The sequence below is a fragment of the Hylobates moloch genome, unplaced genomic scaffold, assembly GCF_009828535.3.
Source record: "Hylobates moloch isolate HMO894 unplaced genomic scaffold, HMol_V3 SCAFFOLD_22, whole genome shotgun sequence".
Lineage (NCBI taxonomy): Eukaryota > Metazoa > Chordata > Mammalia > Primates > Hylobatidae > Hylobates > Hylobates moloch.
In genome coordinates, this window is record NW_026652297.1 from 6,072,893 (window position 1) to 6,086,469 (window position 13,577).

At 33.8% G+C, this 13,577-nt stretch overlaps 1 long non-coding RNA gene across 1 annotated transcript in view; it reads right to left on the bottom strand.

The window, feature by feature from the left end:
* Positions 1 to 13,015, bottom strand: part of LOC131382303 (uncharacterized) — a 36,138-nt gene extending 23,123 nt beyond the window's left edge. Inside the window, exons 1-2 of the long non-coding RNA XR_009211658.1 lie at positions 12,917 to 13,015; positions 10,572 to 10,644 (exon numbers count right to left, since the gene is read on the bottom strand). This is a non-coding gene — a long non-coding RNA (uncharacterized LOC131382303). The remainder of the gene's footprint in view (positions 1 to 10,571; positions 10,645 to 12,916) is intronic.
* Between the last annotated feature and the right edge of the window lie 562 nt (positions 13,016 to 13,577).

A 13,577-nucleotide genomic window follows, 5' to 3' on the forward strand; every position in this document is an offset into this window, starting at 1 on the left:
AATTGAGCAGTAACTCCCAGTCTGGTTAGAAGGGAGAGTTAAATGCCCTATCTAGGCTCCCTTCCAGCCATGAGGTTATGATATTGTGAGATCAGAAGTTTCCAAAAGAGCTTTGTAATTTTTAGGACATGGAAAGCATTTCTATAAAGAAGTGATTCTTTTTATTAAATTTGCTTCACATTACACAGTTAAAAGCAAAATGAAAAGTCTGGAGACATAGTTCTGTTCCAAACTTTCTAATAAATTCATTCATTCATAAATTCAAAATTTATTGAGTGCCTCCTATGTGTCAGGAACTTCATGAGAAAAAAAATAAAGGAAAAAAGGTATAGTCCAAGTAATTTGTATCTGAATAGATGAGGAAAAATCTTAAGCAAACAATTACAATGCAATACTTGAATCAATAGAGGAACATAACACTGTTCAGTAGCAGCAGAAAGAAGAGGAAGAACCTTGTCAAGGAATGCCAAGAGATGTATGGGTAGGGGGGCATACAGAAGCATGCAAATGTGTGAACAAAGATGCAGATCTGAAAAAATGTAGATGGTTTACTATTACTAGAACTTAGAACATCTATATTTTAAGAATATGAGACTAAAAAGTCAAAGCCACATTAAAGAGTATTTTGAGTACCATTCTAAAAAAAAAGCAGGGTTTTCTTTGAAGGTAATTGGAAGCCACAGGAAAGACTTTAATAACTTAAAAAAAAAAAAAAAAAAGAAGAATACCAAGTACGTACTTTATAAAGCTTGCACCTGTGAGCTTCATGAAGGAAGAGATGGTGAAAATTTAGATAAGAAAAGGAAAGGCAGTTAATAAAATTTAATTGGCTTTTCAAAATGTGGCTAAAGAAATGGAGAGATAAGCAAAAGAAAGGAGGGCCAATAAGAAGGTAGAATCATCAGGATTTAGTGATTAATTGAATGTGGATATTGAAGGAAAAAGTAAAATTCACTAGGCCTACAGTGAGTCTGGTTTTTGAAACTGGGTAGATTATCCGAGACAAGGAATGCAGAAAGAGGAACTCTTTCTCGGAAAAATAAAAAATAAATACAAAACAATAAACAATAGCATCAACACAAAATCTTCTCCTGTTTGATGTTATTAAGAGGACTAAATAAAAATGTCCTGGACACCCTGGAAGAGATGGACTGGAGCTGAATTACAAGATCCGAGCTAGAGACACATAACTGGAAGTCCTTATGAACATATATACTTGAAAAGCTTATTGATATGGATAATATTCCTGGAAAGGGGAGTAAAACAATAAGAGAAAGGAAAACTGACATCTTTACATCTCATATCTTTAAGAGAAAACAGCAAAGGTAAGAAAATAATTAACTGGTTAGATATCATGAGTGATCCTCCGACTTGAAAGCAACCTACAATGCTAGATAATTTTTAAATCATTTTTTTTTTTTTTTACTTTAAGTTCTGGGATACATGCGCAGAATGTGCAGGTTTGTTACATAGGTATATGTGTGCCATGGTGGTTTGCTTCACCTGTCAACCTGTCATCTAGGTTTTAAGCCCCACATGCATTAGGTATTTGTCCTAATGGTTTCCCCCACCTTGCCCCTACCCCCCAACAGGCCCTGGTGTGTGTTGTTACCTTCCCTGTGTCCATGTGTTCTCCTTGTTCAACTCTCACTTATGAGTGAGAACATGTGATGTTTGGTTTTCTGTTCCTGTGTTAGTTTGCTGAGAATGATGGTTTCCAGCTTCATCCATGTCCCTGAAAAGGATATGAACTCATTCTTTTTTATGGCTGCATAGTATTCCATAGTGTATATGCGCCATTTAATCTCATTTGCAATAGCTACAGATGAAAAAAAAAAAAACCTAGGAATAAACCTAACCCAAGAAGCGAAATGTATCTGCAATAAAAACTATAAAACATTAATTCAGGAAACTGAAGAGGACACACAAAAACTGGAAAGATATTCCATGTTCATGAATTGGAAGATTCAATATTGTTAAAATGTCCATACTACTAAAGGCAATCTATAGATTCAATTCAATCCCTGTCAAAATACCAATGGCGTTCTTCACAGACATAAACAATCTTAAATTTTATATGGAACCACAAAAGACTCAGAATAACCAAAGCTGGGAAAAGAACAAAACGAGAGAAATCATATTACCTGGCTTCAAATTATAATACAGAGCTATCTATTATAACTAAAACAGCTTGGTACTGGCATAAAATACACACATAGACCAATGAAATAGAACAGAGATCCCAGAAACAAATCCATACATCTACAGTGAACTCATTTCTGACAAAATTGCCAGGAACATATACTGGAGAAAGAACAGTCTTTTCAATAAATGGTGCTGGGAAAACGGGACATCCACATTTAAAAGAATGAAGCTAGATCCCTATTTCTTACCATATACAAAAGTCAAATCAAAAATGGATTAAAGACTTAAATCTAAGACCTCAAACTATGAAATTATTACAAGAAAACAATGGGGAAAATATTCAAGACATTGGGCAAAAATTTCTTGAGCAATACCCACAAGCATAGGCAGCCAAAGAAAAAAATGCATAAATGGGATCGCATTGAGTTAAAAAGCTTCTGCACAGCAAAGGAAACAAGCAACAAAGTGAAGAAGCCCCTTCTAACTCCCCCACCAAAAACTCCACCTCTCTTACCCTAACTGGCTCTAAGAATGCTGTCAATTAGGTCTTTACTCTCCAGACAAATGTGGAAATATGACAGCCTCAAATGAAAGACCTAAGATTCTGATATCAGAAGTTTGTCAAATGAAAGCTCAAGGCACATCATCCTACAATGAGGCTTATAGTCAACAGGCCTCAGAGGATTCCACTACTCTTAATAATGTGCAGACCACCACAAATGAGCACACATCTGGGGGAAACCTCTAACAAGAGATATAGAGATGAAAGAAAACGTGTAAGAACAAGCGCTTTGCAGGCTGTAGAGAGGATACATGGAAACAAAACTCTTTAATACAATTAGTATCCTTAAAGAAAAAAGGAAAGATGGCAAACCAAAAAGTAAGAACAGAGTGATATAAAAAGGAATACTTAAGGGAATAAAAAGATCTCAGTAATTAAAAATATAATAGCAGTAATGAAAAACTTTGGAGAAGTGCTAAAAGATAGAGTCAAGAAAATGTTCCAGAAAGTAAAGCAAAAAATAATAAGTGTAAAAAGTATCAGAAAATGAATGCTGGAAGTATAACTTCCAGATAGAAGTTCTAAAAAGAGAGAACAGAGAAAACTGAGAGGAAGTAATCATTAAAATAATTTCAGAATAGTGCCCACAACTGAAGTTTATGAGTTTCCACATTAAAAGGATACTTTAATAACTAAATTTTAACTGTTATTATAGGAAGTCAGTAAATGATACCTAAAACTGACCAATAATAAAAATGTATTATAGTCCTATTATTTAGAAATGCTGAGACAAATGCCAAAATAATCAGATAAAAGAACAAAAAAATTATTTCTCAGGATGAAGAAATAAAAGGAGAGAGGTTCTAATAATTGCATAGTTTGTAGAATCATTTGATTTTTTAATTCACACTTATTAATTAGATAAAAATAAAAACTAAAAATTATAAATAATCCTGAATAAATAGATTTAATGGTAGATTCAACCAATATGGATGAAAAAAACTAATTACCTAGAAGATACATCTGAAGAAATTAATCAGAATGTAGCATAGAGGGATAAGGAGATAGAAAATATGAGAAAGAGGCTGAGACTGGGAGAACACGTCGGGAGGCCTAGTATGTAACTAATTGGAGTCCCAGAAGGAGAGAGAGAGAGCGATAGTAAAAGGGAGACAATACTTAAAGGAGTAATGACGGAGTTTTCAAGGGCTGATGGAAGACTTCAATGCCCACCCTTAGAAATCCCAAAAGAAAGGTCAAAGATCAACCAGAAGGTGAGGATGTCATGGAATCTAAAGGAGTACAAATATTCTATGATAAGAGCTGGATCCACATTTCTGGTTATTTTTCTATCCTGTCATCAATTGTTGACTAAAATATATAAACCTACTTGCTTATACATTTAAAGAATGTATTTGCCATGTACAAAATATTTCAATTATGGCAAATCGGATACACACGTGTAGACACATATCATGTAAACTATTTAGGAGGGCTCTTTACTAGTAAACTCAACCAATGTGATCAAACTAATTTGTAGGTATAGACTTTGTCTCATAACTAAAGAGAAAATCATTTTCGCTTAGACAGTCTCCCTAGGAAATGTGGCCTGAGACACAAAGGTAAAGTAGCTCGAAACATATGCAAGTGTTGTCTCTCTAATGCCACAAACAACTGAAGATAGAATGAAAGCATCAGGGAATCAGTTCTCTGTTTTGCTTACATGATAAAACCCAGTCTAACTGATTCAAAATATTAAATTAGTTATTTTGGCATTATGTAGACAAAACCTTGGTTATCTAATTAGGGAGTTCATTTCCTGTTCCTTTTCCTTAGCAACCTGGTTTCCATCTGTTTATTACCCAATCATTATTAGTTTCTACTTGGATGACCAGGTATAATTTAGGCAGTATAAGTATCATTTCAAAATGGTTAACCCTGCATCACACTGTAATAAAATTCTTTTGCTCTTAAAATTTTATATGATTTTAAAAGTAAGTGAGCATGCGAATTGGGGTTTCATGAAAGGCACAGGCAACAAAGAAACATTTTTTTAATGGATTTATTTCTTTGTTAATTTAAGACATTTCTCTAGTGGCAGCCACATGTAAATAAAGCATTGCCTTAATTGACAAAAAATTGACAAAAAAATTTCTTCTAGAAACTAGTACAAACTGTGGAGAAGTGCAAAACATGCGAATATCTGTACTGATGTGTTTATGGAAAGGTAGAAGTAGAGTGAAGACAGGAAGTGGCAATAAGACCAGTGAACAAGTGACAAGGCTTTCTTGGAAAGAGCTTGGTAATTAAACACATGAACACTGTTCCCTGGCAGTATGTTAGTTTAGCTAAAGCTGACTTAGAGGACATTCTACAGAGTACAAGAGCTCACATGGAGCCTTTATTTAACAACTTTCAGATCATCACATCTAGGTTATAAAATAATAGCATCTTCACTTACAAGAGAGTATCATGATCAACTTTGTCTTGTAAATGTTCTTCCTGGCTGACTGACCTATTGACTTAGGTAATGCAAATATTTCCTGTGATATTTTTAGCATTAAAGGGGTCCTTTCATAGCTAAAATTTTAACTTTTATTATAGGAAGTAAATGATACCTAAAATTGACCAATAGTAAAAATGTATTATAGTTCCATTATTTAGAAATGCAGAAACAAATGCCAAAATAGTCAGATAAAACATAATTACATATTATTTATTTTGGGTTTTGCCTTTCTTTTTAGTTGCTGAAAGAAACACAATTTCCTTCTGCTGTCTCTTTGCTTATTTCTTATTCTTCAAATAAACATTTTACGTGTGAATGGAAGAAGAAAATTATCTTTTTTTTTTTTTTTTTGCCTCAGCTAGGTTCTTCCATGACACAGAATTGTTGAATATATAGCTCTAAAGCTAAATGTAAGAAAGACAGCATTCTGTCTGGTGAAAACTGTGTTGTATACCCTGAGGAAATGATAACAGGCAGTTGAAATAAACATTGATAATGAATTTTGCTATTTATCTTTGTGTTGTTTTGGTCCAAATCAATGAAGACAAAGAGTCAAGATAGTGAGCAGTGGGTCTTGGCCGATTTTATTGAAAATCTAATTAAAAGATTCTTCTCATCTAAGATTATATTGGAATTCTAAACACAAAAGATGCTGCCACTAGTTAGAACAAACATAATTCAGGCCGGGCGCGGTGGCTCACGCTTGTAATCCCAGCACTTTGGGAGGCCGAGGTGGGCAAATCAAGAGGTCAGGAGATCGAGACCACGGTGAAACCCCGTCTCTACTACAAAAAATTAGCCGGGCATGGTGGTGGGCGCCTGTAGTCCCAGCTACTCGGAGAGGCTGAGGCAGGAGAATGGCATGAACCCGGGAGGCGGAGCTTGCAGTGAGCCAAAATTGAGCCACTGCACTCCAGCCTGGGCGACAGAGCCAGACTCCGTCTCTACAAAAAAAAAAAAAAAAAAGAACAAACATAATTCAAAACACTCCTAAGAAAAGAAGTGGTGTTTAATTGCTTGTCAGTAGGCTATTGTTTAATGTTATTCACCTCAGATCAAACTTGCTGAAAGACAAATGTTCATGCTTTTATTAGCTGTATTCTGTGAGATGACATTCAAATAACCTAAAGACTAATAAATCAAAGTGTAGGAATTAGAACCACAATATTTATTCTTTCTGGGTATCCGTGATATACAAATGATTGCTTTGTGTTAAAATTCTCAATAAATAAAGTAATATTGCTTGAAGGCATGAAATTAAGTTTGCCATTACTCTGAACACACCACCATTTTTTAGTACTCTTTCTGTATGTGGAAAATTGGAAACCCTCTTTACTCTCATAATTTCCAGTGTTTATACATGTGCCTGTCAAACAAACCCTCCCTTTTAAACAGAGTTTATTCTTCATTTAATTTTGCATTCTCTTTCAAAACCAAGGGTTAACACAAAGCAATTACTTCCTAATGTATAGAGACTGGGTGAGTGAGTTAATGAATGTATATAGATAGGTGGAAATTTTGGAGGTTTGCCTCTCAGTTTCAGAAAGTCAGATTAGGCAGACCAGCATCTTTCCTTGGCCTCTGATATAGCATCTCACTTTAATTCTTATTTTCCCTTTTGTTTTGATGCTCCTTTGCCTCCTAATTTCTTCAGGCAAACAAGAATTTATGAAGCACCTTTTCATTGCAAATCAATTTAGGTATATGCTAATTGTACTCATGGTTTGTTCATTCAATAAGCTTCCTGTTCAGTATGGAAGATAAGAAAATACAAATAAGAATAAATTTAAAAGTTATATCCTAAGAGTAAAGCAAATGAGGTTCTATGGCAACCTCCATTCTTCTAATGACACCATTAATTTATCACATTTCCTTCGTCCTAAAACAGTATTGATTTTCAAGGCATAGCATCAAATTGAGAATAGCATTTTGAGGAAAGACATTATATTAAAACGTACATATCTAAAAACTACTTAACAGTAACATTCATTTATCCATAAAATTGCATGTCACTTTATTCATCAGTATCAGCATCTAAGCCATGACACAGTCTGAGTCTAAAAATTCTTCTGATAAATTTTGACCATCAGTGGGTAAGCATATCATCATAGTGACCAATAGTGTTCACGATCGTAATTTCTTAACATTTTTAGGAGCAACAGTATAATTTAGAAACAAGTCAGGTAATTCTAGAGTTTTTTTCTCCATTTACAATTTCGTTAAATTCTAGTTAACTTGTTTGTGTTTATGGCTGAAGTGATAGTCCCCCAGGACTCAAAAATTGGTCAGTTTTTATCTAGTTTTGAAAAATCTACAGTGAATTCCAAAAACTTTGGCAATACTACGACCTTCGTTATGCTAGATGGCAAAAAACAGGCGATCGTCTAGGTTCACAGTAACTTCTAGTTCTAATGCTCGTTAAGGGGGTTATCATTCTGTGGACATTTTAAATGACAAATGCAGATCCAAATATAAAATTCAACCACTACTGATGGTACTAAGGCAAATAACCCTTCTCAAATAGCAGCCTGATGAAACAGAAGTCAGATGAATATACCCTTAATTCTTGACCATGTTACCATAAGCTCAGAAATGACAAGTATAATTTATTTCATGCACAGAAGATTTTTTTGACATCGATGTTTACCAATTTCAGAAACACTGACATTAAAAGTAAGTTGAATTTCTTAGAATTGAATTTCTTAGAATATTTCTGTTTGAATGTGACCCATAACTTCTGATAATTTAATAAAACGACATTCCCTATTTTTATTTGTGCCTAACATGCTGGGCACTTTACACTCTATTAATGTACTCAAGATGTTGCTATATTCTGGCCAGTAGTGTTGCACCTCTAATTTCTACTGTTAGTACATGTATAGATCCCCTAGATAAAATCACTAGAAATATAATAGACCTCTTAGGGCAGTGAGGGAGGCTTAGTCTGAGTTGCTTGTTGTTCATATAAATCAGAAATGTACAAAATCAAGTAGAAATGTAAAGTACCCAATCAACTAAACTTTGTGTCACTGATATCAACTTTCCAATCTACCTTAAGGTTTAAGTATAAAAGAAGGAAATAAAAGATAAATCAAACATAGGTACATAGGGGCTGGGGATGCCACTAAAAAACAAACGAATCAACAAAAAACAGTATTACAGGGGAAATTCAGTCCCAGACGAAGATGATAAATCTAAATTCACATTTGTTGTTTGCGGGTAACAAAATAATATCCGAGGTAAAAATTTACATTGGTTATTTGGAAATGGTATAAGTTCTGCAATTAAAGAAGTGAACTGTTGGTAACCGTTTGGAATACAGTCAGTAATTGAAGCCCCAAAGAATTAATTACTATTAAGAAACAATGATAAAAATAAATTAGAACTTGTGTTCAAACTTAATATTTTAATGTAACCATTGACTTCTATAACATACATAATATTCCTTGAATGTGGCTAATATGAGGTCCACTCAATCCTATATTGGGAAACTTAGACGACACTAGAGTGAGTTTCTAATACCCTGGCATTGCTCTGAACTGCCAGTTCCTAAGCTACCTTAAATCCTACAATTTTTTCCTCATCTCTACAGATTCTTACCACAGGGTTTCTCCCCCCAACCCCACTTATGGCCTTGTTTCTGCCTTCAGACTGTAGGATGGATTCACTCCTATGTTCTGGCTTTCCATGACATCTATACCTTATCATTATTTTGTCTATAGTTGTACAGTCTTCTGCAGCCCTAGGTGAAGATCTGCACATGAGGAACAATCTCAGGATTCTCTGTCTCATTGCAGCCCTCCCTGAGTGTTGTGCTCTTCTGTTTCAGAATGGATCCCTCTAATGAGACCCACATCTATTTACTTTTTAGGAGACCACTAGTTTCTACAAAGAATAAAAAAGGATTGAGCATTAAAAACAAAGAGTATGTTTCTTGAGGGGAGCTCTAAAAACAAACTAAAAGAGCAAATTTAAATATAATAGGAAAATCCATAGGATAAAAATAAGTTGTTCTTTAAATTTTATGTTTGCTCAATAGTTTCTAAAGTACAATAGCTCTCTATTCATCAGTAAAGACTAACTTCTCCAAATTCTAAAAGCATAAAAGGTGCCAGACTATGAAAGATCTATTCAATTAACTCACATGTACACCATCTGCCACCATCAAATTTACAAAATGCATAAACTCCACAAAACAATTTATAACAATTTGGCTGGGCGCGGTGGCTCATGCCTATAATCCCAGCACTTTGGGAGGCCGAGGCAGGTGGATCATGAGGTCTGGGGTTTGAAACTCAACCTGACCAACATGGTGAAACCCTGTCTCTACTAAAAATACAATTAGCTGGGCTTGGTGGCGGGTGCCTGTAATGCCAGCTACTCAGCAGGCCGAGGCAGGAGAATTGCTTGAACCCGGGAGGCGGAGGTTGCAATGAGCCGAGATCATGCCACTGCACTCCAGCCTGGGCAACAGAGTGAGACTCTGTCTCAAAAAACAAACAAACAAACAAAAAAATTTATAACAATTTATGACAAAATCTTAAATCATGCATTTAAAAAATAAAATTTATATTTAAGTATGGATACATACAAACATATATTAATATTACTATATATTAACCTAGTATGCACAAATAAGTAAAACAACTACATGTTAACAATTATAAAAAGTATTTTCTTACAGAGCAAATCTTATGCAAATTTAGCAATAATTTAACTGTTCAAATTTCAAATTATTAGAACAAAACAGCTTTCTTTTTTTCTAAAAACTTTTTTTTTTTTAAACTTCCAGCATAAGTAATAATCAACCCCAACAGTTTTCAAACAATACTTTTGTTTAAGTCCTGGGCTTCCAAGTTGAAAATGGCAAAATAAATCTCCAGTAAATAAAATTACCTTCCTTTTTTGAAACCTTTATATTACAAATGCTTCTTGCACAATATTAATGTTAATAATCATAGATTTTAATTTCATTAAAAATGATATTTGTAAAAAATGCAAATTTGTGTTAAGAAAGGTTAATCTGGATCATATTTGGGGCAAGATTAACAATAAGGTTGAATATTTTGCTCTGATCTCAAATCCATCCCACAGGGTGTAAAATGAATTTGAAATAAAATCAGGCGGTTTTCACAGGCTCAGAGAAACTGAATTCTGCAACTAGTATTACCTACCACTAGTGGCCAAGAGTTCAGATGGATCCTAAAGTTAAACATGGCTTATTGTGAGCTATTAGTGCCAGCTACCAGACAACTGAATATTCTGAGAATAATCAGCCATTTGTTGAGAACCTCGGGCACATACCTGTGGCTTCAGGAGGTAAAAGAGAAATACATATTTCCAAATATCATCTCATAATTATTTAGCAGCAGGCCTGGAATCACTTGATTACCTCTTCATTGAGTAAAGTGTCCTTACCAAAATGATCACAGGTCAAAATGGGAAAGCATCTACCATCCTTCTTTTCTCAGATTTGTTTCCCATCATATACCTGGAAAATCCAAAAATAGAATGTGGAATTTTGCTGCATTTTAAACCAATAGATTAATAACTGGTTATTATAGGTTATACATATATATATATATATATATATATATATATATATATATATATATATATATATATGAACTCAAGTCTCAGAGGAAAGAGTCCCATCATGAAGTAGAAAGGGAAGTGAAATTTCATTCATTTGAACAGATCAAAAGGATTATAAAGATACGTGTTGGAAATAGATCTACAGGAGTAGTTGAGATTTTAGCAGGCTAAGAAGAATGAAATGGCATGTTTATCAGGGGGAATAACAGAGGTAAAGAGGCTATGTTTAAGAAATAGACATCGAGATGCAGGAGGGTAACAATAGCTCTCTTTGATGTTTGAGAATTGGGTGCCAGGCACAGCCAATAGTATACACAAGTAGATCTAATGACTGTGGTCCAATATTCCAATAAAGTTATGGGAATAGCAGTATTAAATTATCACCATTTTATTGATGAAGACATTAAGGTACAAAGTGTTCATATAACTTACCTTCAACAACACAATTAACAAGTATAAGAGTTAGGATTATGAACTGAGGTGGAGCGACTGTCAAGCCAATATTCCTAATCACTATGCCATACTATATATTGAGGAAATAGGAGAGTGTGAACTGGTTAAGTAGGTTAAGGCTATGTCGTGGGGACCTTGCCTGCCTCCTAGACTAAAGAATTTGTTTAGGTATGTCTCCTATTGTGTGAGTTTATGTAATATGAATTAGAGAGAACATGATTGAATAATTAAGGGGAAAGATTGTCACTCTCCAGCAGCTGTTGGAAATAATGTTATTGTGATTGGGAAGAAGCACCTTGCTCAGTGGAAAAATGCTATTGAGTAAACAGAGTAGGAACCCACACCTGCTTGGTTTGCAATAAATGGATGCTCAGCTGGTGTTCTTTCTTCTATTTCCTGCTGGAAGTTGTAAACAATACTAGAATTCATTTTGACAGTACAAAGTTTATTGATTCTTGTCTGATCTTACATGCTCTTTAGTATCTTCCCAGGGATGTTTTGGTTTATCTTTATTGGTTTTGTTTAGTATTTGTCGCTTTCATATAATACTGCCATACCTAGTTTGAATAATAATTTCATCAAAGAAATTTTTCAATAAAATATAATTTGGTTATTGTGGTCTGGTATTGTTTACTCCTTTCCTCACACTCTCTTAACACATACATATGGAAACAATTGGTTTTATAATACAATTTTTGAAAATGTGAATTTTATTAGTAATATTGCTGTCATTAATAGCAAAAACAAAGATTTAACTTAAAACTCAGTATGCAATGGGGAAGCATTAATGGTTTCCGAGAAGATAAATGTTATACAAAGAATCATGAATTAGATAGACAGATACTGGGTAGATGGTTTGCAGTGAGGGAGACAGAAAAAACAGGAGAAAATAAAGATGAGTCAAAGATGACTGCATTTCAAACCCATGTGTCTGAGAGAATAGTAGTAACATTAATAACCTCAGCCAAAAAGACATAAGGACAAATGTAATAAAACAACAGTCTCAACTGATCATGTTTTGGAAATACACATTTTATAGGTGTAATTCTCCTGTCATGAAATTCAGTTATCTGTAACAAATACAAATGTCACATTAAAATCATTTGTTTCCCCAAAGGCACACATCCCTGCATAAGATGTTGCTTATAGGAAACAATTAAAATCAATCCCTTAATAATTTATGTTTTTCCACATATACCCCAATTCCTCTGTGTTTTTGAAAAGGCTGCACCTTTTCAAAGGTGAATAGACAATTATGTGCAATGCCTATTATAAGTGCTTCATGGTTAAACTAACATACTGCTTGCTGAGTTACCATGGAATTTAACTCTTAGTAATAGAGCATAAAAGCACTACTAAAATTGAATTTAAAACCCATATACTTATTAGGAGTCTCTTTATTTCTTCTACTGTTAGTGGTCTCCACGAATATATTTTCAATAATCAAAATTATAATTCATTCATCAGCTGGAGGTCAGATATCAATTCTAAATCATCTTCTCACAAGCTCGGGCATTTGAAAATTAAAATTAATTATCCAGTTACAATAGCAACAAATCAAAGTTAAATTCTTACATTATCACAAGGGGACCTTTATCATAAGATCTAATTATTGATCTATTTTCTAACACAAAGAAGCATACCTAGTTATGTATAAATGTGCTTTTGATAGTTTTTCAGTGGAATTGACAAATTATGGATTAGTCTCACCTCACCTTCCTTAGATCAGCAAATATTTGGAAATCCTCCAAATGCATTAATTGATTGGAACATGTCTGATTAGTCTGACATTATCTCTTGACAAATGCCTTCATTCTCTTCTGAATCAGCATGATATACACAACTTCAGTTTGTCTCTGTAGCAGACATTTCCTGTGAGGCGCAAACAGATTGCAGCATGAATACATTGTCTAAATTTATTTTGAATTCTTCACCAAAATTTTTAAATCTTAACAAAATATTACATTTGGTAAGGTTTATTTCATCATTTTCCAAGGCAGGAGTAAACTGAATTCTTCTTATATACCTCAACCAAAAGGTTAAATTTGAAAGTATTTAATAAAATTTTAATAAGTATTCTGAATAGATAAATGTGTGGGTAGTTTTCAATATGAACACAAATATTTCATTGAACAATTGACAATTCAACAACCATGTTCATGCTTATTAATTTTTTTCACAATTCTTTCTGCTATATCCAAATTGTTATTTGTGTTGGGAAAGTAGATCCAAATGCTTAAACATATAAACATATTCCTTCCTTCTTTTCTATGAATACACCTGCCATAAAAAATTATGTTTTTTTCTGTGGTTTCATCTAAGTTTATATAAGAGATCTAAAGGAATATAGCAATATCACATACCTCACAATTAAGG